Here is a 12,089-nt window from a genome sequence, read left to right on the forward strand (position 1 = left end):
TGTGATCTAATCTTCCAGGCAGCCGACTACATAGAACCTTATCAAAGGCCTTACTGAAGTCCATTAAATCATATCTACAGCCTCCCACTGTCTCCAAACTCGAGGGGTAGCCATGGTCACATGCATGGGCCCCAGCTATGCCTGCCTCTTCTTTGGCTACGTAGAATAGTCCATGTTTAAAGTCTTCCCCAGTTATACTCACCAACTCTTCCTTCGCTACGTTAATGTTCACATTGGTGCTGATTTATACACACATGCTGAGCTCGTCAATTTTATCAGCTTTGCCTCTTACCTCCACCCTGCCCTTAAATTCATATGGTCCAACTCTAACACATCTCCCTCTCCTTTCTTGTTCTCTGTCCCCATCTCTAGAGACAAATTATCAACTGACATCTTTTATAACCCTACTGATACCCCGGTTATCTTGACTATACTTCTTCCCACCCTATCTTCTGTAAAAATGCTATTCCCTTTTTTCAGTTTCTTCACCTTCACTGCGTCTGTTCCCAGGATGTGGTTTTCCATTCCAGGACACCAGAGAAATCCTCTTCCTATAAAGAATGGGGTTTCTATCCCCTGCATCTCCTCCATTTCCCATATATCCGCTCATTCCATCTTCCTGCCTCATTTCCATTCCAATGTGTTGGTCCATGGCCTGCTCTTGTGCTAAGATGAGGCCCCTTCAGAGTAGAGGAGCAACACTTATTTCTGTCTGTGTACCCTCCAATGAGATGGCATGAATATCGAATTCTCCTTCCAGTAAACAAGATCCCCCCCTTCCTTTATTCCCCATTTTGACCTTTTACTTCCTCTCGCCTGCCTATAACTTCCCCCAGGTCCCTTCCTCCTTCCCTTTCTCCTATGGTCCACTCTTCTCTCCAATCATTCTTCTCCAGCCCTTGACCTTGTCCACTCACATGGCTGTAGCTATCACATTCCAGCGAGCCTCCTTTCCTTCACTCCACCTTTTTTCTCTGTCTTAAAGAAGGGTCTTGGCCCAAAACATCGACTGTTTATTCATTTCCACGGATGCTGCTTGAATTGCAGAGTTCCTCCAGCATTTTGTATGTGTTGCCTTGGATTTCCGGCATCTGCAGACTTTCTCATGTTTATGATCTACTGCTCTACCCTCATGAACTTTCATAGTCAGTTCATCAAAAAACTCCTTCATTTGTCCATGGCTAACAATGATGTACATATCTCAGCCAGGTCTCCAAAATTTCTTCTCTACTGTCCCACAGCATTCTTGTATAAAGCTGGTCAGTCCCTGGAGATTTATTTACCTTTATACCTTTTGCATCCTCTTCTGTTATGTAGAGTATTCCCAAGACAATCCCAATCACTTTTATTAGTTACGAAGTCTTCATGGTTTTTTTTCCACAGTAAAAAGAGAAGAAATTTTTATTAAGGATCTTGCTCATATCCTACAGCTCCATACAAGGTTGTCCCTTTGAGGGACCCTATTCTCTCTCTAGTTACTCTTTTACCCTTAATATTCTTAAATCTCTTTGGATTTTCCTTACTCTTCTCTGCCAAAGTCATCTCATGGCTGAATTTTCCCTTCCCGATTTCCTTCTTGAGTGCACTTCTGCACCCTCTATAATCAAAGTCCAAAATGTTCAAAGTAAATTTATTAACAAAGTACATATACGACACCACACACAACACTGAGATTCATTTTCTTGTGGGCATTCACAGTAAATCCAAGAAACACGATAAAATCAAAGAAAGACAACCCCCGACAGGATGGACAATCAGTGTGTAAAAGATAACAAACAGTGCAAATACAAAATGAAAAACAAACAAAACAGATCCTGCTGAAGGGTCTCAGCTCGAAATGTTGACCGCCCTCTTTTCCATAGATGATGCTTGGCCTGCTGAGTTCTTCCAGCATTTTGTATGTGCCACTTGGATTTTCTCTCGGTTGTGACAAAATAATAAATACTCCTTCAGGGATTAGCTGCCTGTACCTGAGTCATGCCTCCTGTTTCTTGGCCAGGGCACCAATAACCCTCGCCATCCAGGATTCCCTACTCCTGCCAGCCTTGTGCTTCATGCTAACAGGAACGTGCAGAGTCCCACCCCCAAACCATTGGGTCCCCTTTCGCTACAGCTCTTCCTGCATTCACTATTCCCCACTGAAAGGCAAAGGCATTTCTGGTTCCACTGAACAGTCTACTGCCGCCTTCTCATGAGCCGTACACCCTCCCCTGCCACCCCCCATATGTTTCCAAAACAATATACTTATTTTTGAGGGGAATAGCCACAAGGTAACCTTGCACTGTTTGCTTACTCCCTATTGGTCACCATCCATTTAATGCCTGTACCTTAGATTTGACCACTTTGCTAAAGTGCGTATCTATGAAACTCAGAGCACCTCCGATGATTCTGAGTGATATAGTCATCTAATCTATGCTCAGTGACCATGTAGAAGAGACCACACTGTAAGCACTAAATGCAATAGATTATGTTGGAGGAGGTGCAAGTGAATCTTTGCCTTATCTAGGCCCTTTAGTATTAGACCAACAATTCTTAGAAAAATATTTTATCTGCCCTACTGTATCTATATTCCTCAGAATCTTAATAACTTCAAGGAGACAACTTCAACTTATTAACTTCAATTAGACTCCTATATTCCAGTGAGAATAATTCTAGTCTTTCCTTCTAAATAAAGCTTTCATGGTGATTCTCTTCTGCACTCTTTCTAAAGCTGCCACATCCTTCCTGTAATGTGGTGACTAGCAACATCCTATTTTAAGGTTTCTTTTCGACTGATTTTTAATTTTATCCCCTTAATTCTTCTTTAGATCATCTTCCTCCACATTTATTTTACCTCATATTTGTTTTGTCTATTTTTTTCCCTGTGTTTTGCACCACAGGGGAACATGTTAGGTCATGCACTTCTGTAAGGGGACAAATCAAAAGGCATATTATCCTCTAAATCAGAAAAGGTTGTTGCCATGAGTGGCTGTGGAGGCCAAGTCATTGGGTGTATTTAAGGCAGCGATAGATGGGCTCTTGATTAGCCAGGGCATCAAAGGGTATGGGGAGAAGGCAGGGAAGTGGAGATGACTGGAAGAATTGGATCAGCCCATGGTTGAATGGCAGAGCAGACTCAACGGGTTGAATGGCCTACTTCTGCTCCTATATCTTATGGTCTTACTTACCAGGGGATCTGTGGAACCCCAGGCTGGGAATGCCTGCTTTAAATGGAGAAAGGCTGTGGTGCAAATGAGTGAAGTTCATAGGGATCTGGATGTTTTGGTGCATGAATAATTAAAAGTTAGCATGCAGAGCCAGCAAATAGTTAAGTAGGCAAATGGCATGTTGGCCTTTATTACAAAGGGGTTGGAATTTAAGAATAGAAAGGCTTAATGACAGTTATACATGGCGTTGGAAAATGCCATACCTGGAATATTATCACAGTTTTGGCCCCCTTACCGAAAAAGGCATGTAGCACTTGGGACAATTGAAAGGAGGCTCACCAGGCTAATTTCCGGTATAAAAGGGTTGTTCTATCAAGAAAATATAAACAGTTTGCTCCTGTATTCTTTGGAGTTTAGAAAAATGAGAAGTGACCTTAATCAAACACACACCAAGGGAGCATGACAGTGTAGATGTTGAAATGTTTTCACTAGTAGGAGAATGACAAAGAAAGGAACACACGCTTGGTGGCAACTTTATTAGTATTTCCTCTACCTAACAAAGTGGTCACCGAGTGGATGCTTTTCGGCCGCTGTAGCCCATCCACTTTAAGGTTCACCAGGTTATGCATTAGGAGATGCTCTTCTGCACACCACTGTTGTAATGCATTAAGACAGTAAGTCAAATAACTAACAAAAGAGAGTCCGCAGATGCTGGAAATCCAAGCAACACACACAAAATACTGGAGGAACTCAGCAGGCCTGGCAGCAACCTGGGTCCTGCCAAGGGGACTCGGCCTGAAACTTTGACTGTACTCTTTCCCATAGATGCTGTCTGGCCTGCCGAGTTCCTCCAGCATTTTGTGTGTGCGTAACTCAAATAACTGTTGCCCTCCTGAGAGCATATATCAGCTATTGTCTAATGAAATGTTGGTGCAGGCTTGAAGAGCCAGGTACCCTCCTTCGGTTTCTATTTTCTTGCATTGTTGGGCATTTCTGCAGAGACTGATTTTAAAGAACAGCCTGTTAGCATCTGCTTCCTATGGTAGTTTGCCCAAATAGTCATTATGTGTAAACACCAAGCAAACAAGTAATGGTTTATTGACAGCAGTGGAGAGGTGTTGCAACCAGGCCTTTTCTGTACTTGGATACTGACACATGTTGTAATTTAGAGTAAAGATTCTAGAGATTTTCCAATTCTCCTAACCTTTCCCCATTCCACTGGACACTTTCTGAATCCCCTAGCGTCAGTTTCATTTTGTACACCATCTGCAATTAGCACAAGAATTTACATTTATATATCGATTGCAATGCAGAAAATATATTCCAAGCTTTTGGGAAGTGTATGAGGAGGAATGATTCAAAGCAGGCTTAAGGAGACAAAAATCTTGGCAGGACTTAAAATAGAGAGGGAGGTGAAGAGCTCGTAGGCTTAAGCAAGAATTTCAGAGTATGCTGATTTGGCACAGTTCCCAATTGTGAATGAAGGAAGCGACTTTCACAAAAGGTCACCAATGAAGAAGCAATATTTATCAGGGGTGGAAGTTGCAAAAGGATGGAGACAGATGGAATGCAGTGATAGTACATTGGAGTGATAGATAGGGATGGTAAGAACACTGTGTGATGGTGAAGAGGTTGGGGACTTGTAATGACTAGCATTATCAACTTATCCCTTGCTGAAAACCATCCATACCACTCAAATGTAGAACATTCTTGAATGTTCCAATGCCTTCATCTGATTACTTTGCCTGGACCAGAGTCTGAAAATTAAAAGGGAATTGCTGTAAACACAAGTAAAAAGTGGCAATAATAATAACAACAGGGATAAAGATGTCCTGAAGCTACTTGACCTTTCTTCGGCTGTATTGAAAGTACGTCAACCAGACATGTTAACTCTGACTACACGCATGCTGCCTGACTTGAATACTTCAGGTATTTTGTATTTGGGTAGTTTAAAGTCTAGTTCTCACGCTGAACAAACTTAAATGATGTCACCGTATTTTTATTTGAAATGAAAATTGGAGCTAAATATTCTAATTCGAGGGAGGCTCGTTTTGAGTTAGTGTAGTCACACAGCATCCAATGGTGGCATTTGCATGATTTAATTGGCCCGATGTCGTCACACAATGCAAACCAACTCAATTCCAGTGAAGTCCCCCCATCAGTACAAATTGCTTTTTGAATTGCTTGACATGATGTCAGCACCAGTGTTTTTTTCCCCCCTTTTTAACAGCCCACGATTTCTCAATTTAACTGGAGCAGCACTAATCAAATGCGAAATACTTCAAGGCCATATTTGGCAATTACGATGCGTCTCCCCACACAATAGTATCAATGTCTAACAGGCAGAAGCAATGGGGCCGTCCACGTAAACGCCACATTCTGTAGCGTTTCTATCTCTTTAAAGCACATCGCAGGCTGATCAAAGGGCTGTTGATCACTCTGCGCTGGGTGTAATATTGTTTATAGAGTAGGGGATTTCCACAGCCAGAGGAAGTGATATTGACTTAAGGGGCTTTCCAGCCAGAACAGTCAGTCATCGCAGCGAGTGGATCGGCGTTAACAGCAGCGGCAGAAAAGTGGGGAATTTTAACATTGTGTAATTGGCCCTTTTTTTTGTACAAGACTTTCAAAATGGCAGCAATGAATCAGAGGTGCTTTTCGCTGATATTTTTACCAGAAGAAGCCTTTTTCCGGTTGGCTTCCCCGCAAGATTGACACTTTCGGCTCCGGGAGTGAAGGCTGCAAAGGGGCAAGGACTATAGGGGCCGACCCAGACCACGCTCGGATGAAGAGCACCATTTGGGGTCAGTAACTCGTCCGGGGAAGCAGGAGTGGGGAGCGAGGGGGGGTTGAGAGGCGGAGGGGATGATACAAACCAGACCCTGCCGTTGTGTCCGAGCCCGGGCGAGTTGCCCCTCCAGCCTTTTCAGATAGGCATTCGTGCTGGGAGGCTCCTGGGTCCTGCAGCTCGGGGAGGCGGACTCGCAGCCTCCGTGTATGTAATTCAAATGAAAGCTCTCGTCCGCCGGGATTTCTGCTCTAAACCGGTCACGCTCGTTTCATTCACGGGGCCGGCCCTACTGGGACGTTTGAAGACTCAGTTCGAAATAAGATTTAGTTGCGGGAATATAACCCCCCCCAGGTGGACTACACACGGAGACTTTTCAGGAGCTAGTAGCTGTGCCACTCCACCCAGAACAAGGGTGTTAATGCTGTTGGGTCTAAGGATTTAAACCTTTGGAAGCTCCGTGACCGGGTCGTGAACGTGGCTCAACTTCTAGTGTAGAGGTGGTAGGGAGCAGGGAGGCTGAATTGGTGCCGAGGATGTTCTGGATATTATTTTTTGTTGCTGTTGCCGTTCTGTGAGGTGGCCGCGAGCGGGTGGTTTTTAAAAAAAGTTGTTCATTGTACTTGCAATCGTGTCAAAGGCATTCCCTCCCTCCCTCCCCTCTCCTATTGGGGGCCTTGATACTCTTCTCAGGGGAATGATGCCGAACATCAGACCTTTGCACATGTTTGAGTTTGCGAACTAGTTAGTTAGCGGGATGTAAATGTGTGTCCCCTTTTTTTTAGGAGAGTGGTAGAATCACAAAGGTGTGCGGGGAGCTTGTGGGGGAAAAGGAAACTTTATAAGAAGTCAATTTCTTTCGAGTAGGTGGAATCTGCTCATCGTTTGACTTGGAAACTAGGATATATTAAGATTCCTTTTTGCCTCCCAAGTTCCCAAACCTTTTGAAATGAAAGAAATTATCATTGCATTCAGTAGAGGAGAATCCCGGTCCAAAAATGACAAACACACTAAAAAGGAAAAAAGGGTATAGTAAATGGTATTCTCTATTCCCCTCCCAAGTTATTCCTCTTTACTGTTTTGTATTTGCTAAAGACATTTTGGTTGGGGATGTGGCCAATTTCACATAGTAAAACATTATTTACATACAGACAAAATACCACATGATGGAAATCTGAATAAAGGCAGGTTAGTCAGCTTTAACAGAGATTATTGTATTAAAGGACTATACATGACAACATTAATCCCTCTTTTTGACCAGGTGTTTCTATAAGCTACAGATTTCCAGAACTTCCAGCTGCTCTAGGTTTTCAAAACTTACTGGGTAAACTAACATTGAAAATGTGTGGAAAAACTAAGAATAGCTGTGGGTACTTCCTTACTCAATTATACTTGAAGTTTTTCCTTTCCTCTTGGAACAATATCTAATAGACCTAATGTCTGTAAATTGACTTTGTAGCACACCTGAAATGCAAATGGTGGGGGGGGGGGGGGGGGAGGCATGAATGCTTGAACTGTCATTTTAAAAGCTATATTTTTTTGTTTTAAACATCTTTACAGTGAAAGTGTGCTTTCTTCTGAGTGTGAACACACATATTGGGATGAGCTTTTCCAATCTTACTCCATACCTTTCATTGACTTGTGTATGTATGAACAAACAGGGCATGGTAGTGGGAAGGTATGTGAATCCAAATGTGCAAAAATATTCCCCATGAGCTGCCTCCTTCAAGGACTGCGCTGTCACATAACACTCCGCACAATATTTGTTTATGTTGAGGAGAAGCATGTGACAAGTGTCTTAGGAAAATCCCTGAACCAGGCTGAAGAATGACGGAGCTGCTTATCTGTTGGTGCTTGTTAAAGCAGCTGGTAGCAGGAGATGGCAGGCACAGTTAACAATGGGCTTTTGAGAACTGAGCTTCATAGCCTTGGCAGATCCTGAGGACCATGGTCATGGTTTTGTTGACCTATGTTTGTGTTTGAGTGTGAAGATGTGGATAATAAAATGGGCAAGAGTATGCAGTTGAGGGCTAAAAGCTGAGGAATGTTTTGGACTGAATGTTTTAGTGTGAAAATAAAAGTAATTACTGTTTTCTAAATGGAGGGGGTTAATTTGTTTTCTTAGCTTTATTTTTTCCTGGCTGTCCTTTACTGAAGTTAGTGATCTTCACAAATACAAGTAACCCTCTTCAATAACACTGCACAATTCAGCAAGAATATTCCTTGGTCGCAGTTTCAACTGTTTGGTTCTTGTCATGTTGAGCTATTGTCATGGGCACAAGTACAGTGAGGTATGGATACCATGGAAAATGTTACAGCAGCATCACAGGTATGTAGGTACGGGCAACACGCAGAATATAAATAAGTCGTAGATTGTACAAGACACCGAAGAGGGAAAAGGCTGTGCAAAAACAAGACTTGAGTGCAAAAACAAAATGGAACACTATGGTCTGTAGTGTTCCATTGCTCTGGTAGGGTTAGGACTGTGCAAGTCAGTTCACAAAGCTGATGATTGTCAGAAAGTAGCTATTGCTGAACCTGTGGTGTGGTACAAAAGGTCTTTCAACACTTGTCATGGAGGTCCACTCATTTAGCATCTTTGCTGATCTTAGATATGGTTAGGATAATGAACAGGTTAAAACAAAGGTAGAGATCTATTGCCATTTAGTTTGTGAAAAACAATGTAGGCTTCATTTTAAATGACTCAAAGTAGAAATAAAACTTTATGATTGGCATTAAATAGAATTGTGATATATAATATGTGTTCAAGTAATTTTAAAAGATTTTAGTTTGTCATTTTATCTTAATATCTTGCATTTAAAGATGTTGCATTGTCAATGAAGGTACATACCCAGTGTTGCTGATAGTATTCACAGGTGCTACGGGTGGATCAATCCTCACCGGACACTGATGTCAAATCTTGTGAATGGTATTACTGAGGGGATATGTAAAATACTGATGCAAACCCACAAACTCCAACCAGTTTTCACCAATCAACGATAGTTGTCATTTATTCTTTGACGTTGGGTTTCTGGCATTGCCATGGCAAAAGAAAATTATATTCATGAAACTCCTTTAACAACCACAGGGAAGCCCAAAGTACTTTAGTGGCAAAGAATTAGGTTTTACGTAACTGTAATCTGGGTCTCCTAAGACCATGGAATAATGACCTGATGATCTGCTAAATGACATTGGTTCAAAGATGAGTTAAAATAGACAAGGTTCTCTGGTGTATGGCTGAGGTGTTACAAAGACTACTTTTATTCACCTTCAGGAGGAGAATGGGCCTTGGTTCGACTTTTCACAAGAAAGACAACTCTCCTTCATAAGTAGCATACAAAAAATGCTGGAGGAACTCGGCAAGCCAAGCGGCATCTATGGGAAAGAGTACGGTGGATGTTTTGGGCTGAGACCCTTCATCAGGACTGGAGAGATACAGACGAGGATTCAGAGTAAGGAGGTGGGGGAGTGGAGGAAGAAACACAAGGTGATGGGTGAACCCTGGAGTGGTGGGAGTGGGAAGGTTGAAGTAAAGAGCTGGGAAGTTGATTGGTGAAAGAGATACAGGGCTGGAGAAGGAGGAATGTGATAGGAGAGGACAGAAGCCCATGGAAGAAAGAAAAGAGGGAGGTGATGAGCAGGTAAAGAGATGAGGTGAGAGAGGGGAATGGTGAAGGAGCGGGACATTATCTAATTTCCGGTAATGCCCCCCCTTCACCATTCACCTTTCCCGTTTCCCCCTCACCCTATCTCCTTATCTGCCCATCACCTCCCCTTCTCTTTCTTCTGTGGTCTTCTGTCTATCAGAAACCCCCTTCTACAGTCCTGTATATTTCACCAATCACCTTCCCTGCTCTTTACTTCACCCCCTCCCAGTTTCACCTACTTTGTGTTTCTTCCCCCCCCTCTTCCCCAGCCCCTCCACCTTCTAACCCTGATTCATCTTTGTTTCTCCAGTCCTGATGAAGGGTCTCGGCCGAAAACGTCAACTGTACTCTTTTCCATAGATGCTGCCTGGCCTGCTGGGTTCTTCCGGTATTTTGTGTGTGTTACTCGGATTTTCTAGCATCTGCTACGTTGAGCTGAATGCTGACTGGCAGCTCCTGTGGCACTGCTGGTGCCAAACTCTGTCGGTCTGTGCTGTTCCTTTGGATTGGTTAGCTGCATGGAGAGAGGGAGCTTGCTACATGGGCAATGGCTTGCTCTCGACGTTGTACTGGCTTGCGTATCACGTTGGCAGCTGGGATGCAGTATCCATGGTCAACCTCGACCAACGGAGGGCCTCGGGATACACCATAGGGAACCAGCTGCCTATTTACACGTGTACTTCTGAGCCCAAGTTCTAGTTTTACTCCCGTGCTGAATAATCCGATCATGGTTGCAGGAATCCAAGAAAATTACTTTGAGAGGTACAGGATATTAGGAGCAGAAGGAAAAAAGATGCTGCAATAAATTTGTTCTTAATTATTATCCAGGATCCTTGGTGGAATGTGTATGTCTGTAGATTCTGGAGCATGGTCAGGATGTGATACTGTTCGTAATAGTAAGTAAAGCCTTTCTAAGTTTGGCTGATCAGAAATTGAGTTGAGATGTAGAAAAGCACATGTGGAACTTTAACCCGATATGAGTCATTAGCTTCAGGTGAGACCATTCACAGGAAATAAACACTCAGTATCATCATTTCAGAAGCACTTCTTCAGATACTCAGTTTGAATTAAAAAGCTGAGAGTCGTCAGACGTACAGTATAATTTGCCACTTAACTATTGCTTTCCATTACTTCCTTTCCGTGCTCTTTTCTGTTTGTCATTCAATAAAGTGTAATAATACTGGAAAACACTTGAAGACTAAAAATATTTTTTACTATGACGTACAGCATTTTCATATTGATACAGACCTCAAAAACAATTTTACAAGGTGCTTTTTAAAAAAAAAAAATCAGCTCTCCCCTTGTGCATTAGTAGGACGAATGTCTGTTGGAAATGTGGGTCATGATTACTGGGGTAGCACAGTAGCATAGTGGTTAGCACAACACTGTACAGTACAGGTGACCTGGATTCAATTCTCACCGCTGCTTGTGCATTCTCCCCGTGACCGTGTAGGTTTCCTCCGGGTGCTCCGGTTTCTTCCCACAGTCTAAAGCTGTACTGGTTTAGGTTGATTGGTCATTGTAAATTGTCCCATGATTAGGCTGGGGTTAAATCAGGGGATTGCTGGGCATAAAGGGCTGGAAGGGTCCACTCAGTGCTGAATCTCAATATTAAAAAAAAAGGGTATATATTTTCCAAAAATAATATTTTTAAACTAATCTACAGGTAGGATGACAAATAAATGACTTTAGGCTAGTGGCTTTCAGAATAATATACCTAGTAGTAAATGAAAATTATTTATTGAAGAGTGAAAATTATACATATCTATTTCATGGGAAGTTTAAGTAGCTCATAATAATGAAAATAAATTACTGCTCATGGTACTTCTAAAGCGACTTTGGACTCAATGACAGAAAGTAGTTTTTAGTGTGAAATCAAACTGCATAATGATCATTATTTAATTAAAATTATTTTGATTAATAATAATATAAACAATTTGCAGATAACCAGAGCTCGGCTGTATGACATAGTTCCTGGGAAGCCATAGCCCAAATGACTGACATTCTGTGTTTTTTTAAAATTCATCCTAATAACATTAGTAAAGAAGCTTGGAGAAAAGATGTTTCTGTGCAATGGCTTATTAACTCCGTTTGCATAGTTATTGCGTTCTTAGATTCAGGGCTCCTGAGGATGGGGGAGTTTTTGCGAATTTGTAGTTGGAGTTACTAAAATCAAGAATTAAAAAATAACTCAATCGGAATTGGATATCTGAAATAAAGTGCTGAAAATATTCAGCAGGTCAGGTAGTATCTGTGGAGGGGGAAACAGAATTAATGTTTCAGGTTGACAATCCTTCATTAGAATTGGAAAGATTTTCTTTTCCTTTTCCAACGTTGAGCCTCATTGCTGGAATTGTATGTATTTATTCTCTACTGTTGCAGTTCCTTGTTTTGAATGATCCTAACAGAATGCAATAACTGATAATGGCTCAGTAAATAGATGGTCAGTTATACACTGAAAAGGGCTTGTTTGTAAAAACTCATAGTTGATTTAGCTATAAACACAAG

At 42.0% G+C, this 12,089-nt stretch overlaps 1 protein-coding gene across 2 annotated transcripts in view; it reads left to right on the plus strand.

Annotated features, from left to right (window-relative positions):
- The first annotated feature begins 5,296 nt into the window (after positions 1–5,296).
- traf3 (TNF receptor-associated factor 3) overlaps positions 5,297–12,089 on the plus strand; it is a 77,794-nt gene continuing 71,001 nt past the window's right edge. Inside the window, exon 1 of one of the 2 annotated variants that reach the window (XM_073039715.1) lies at positions 5,297–5,950. The gene's annotated coding sequence lies outside the window, so the exon portion shown is untranslated. The remainder of the gene's footprint in view (positions 5,951–12,089) is intronic. The other variant, XM_073039714.1, reaches the window with a different exon arrangement.

The sequence above is a fragment of the Hemitrygon akajei genome, chromosome 3 (assembly GCF_048418815.1).
Source record: "Hemitrygon akajei chromosome 3, sHemAka1.3, whole genome shotgun sequence".
Lineage (NCBI taxonomy): Eukaryota > Metazoa > Chordata > Chondrichthyes > Myliobatiformes > Dasyatidae > Hemitrygon > Hemitrygon akajei.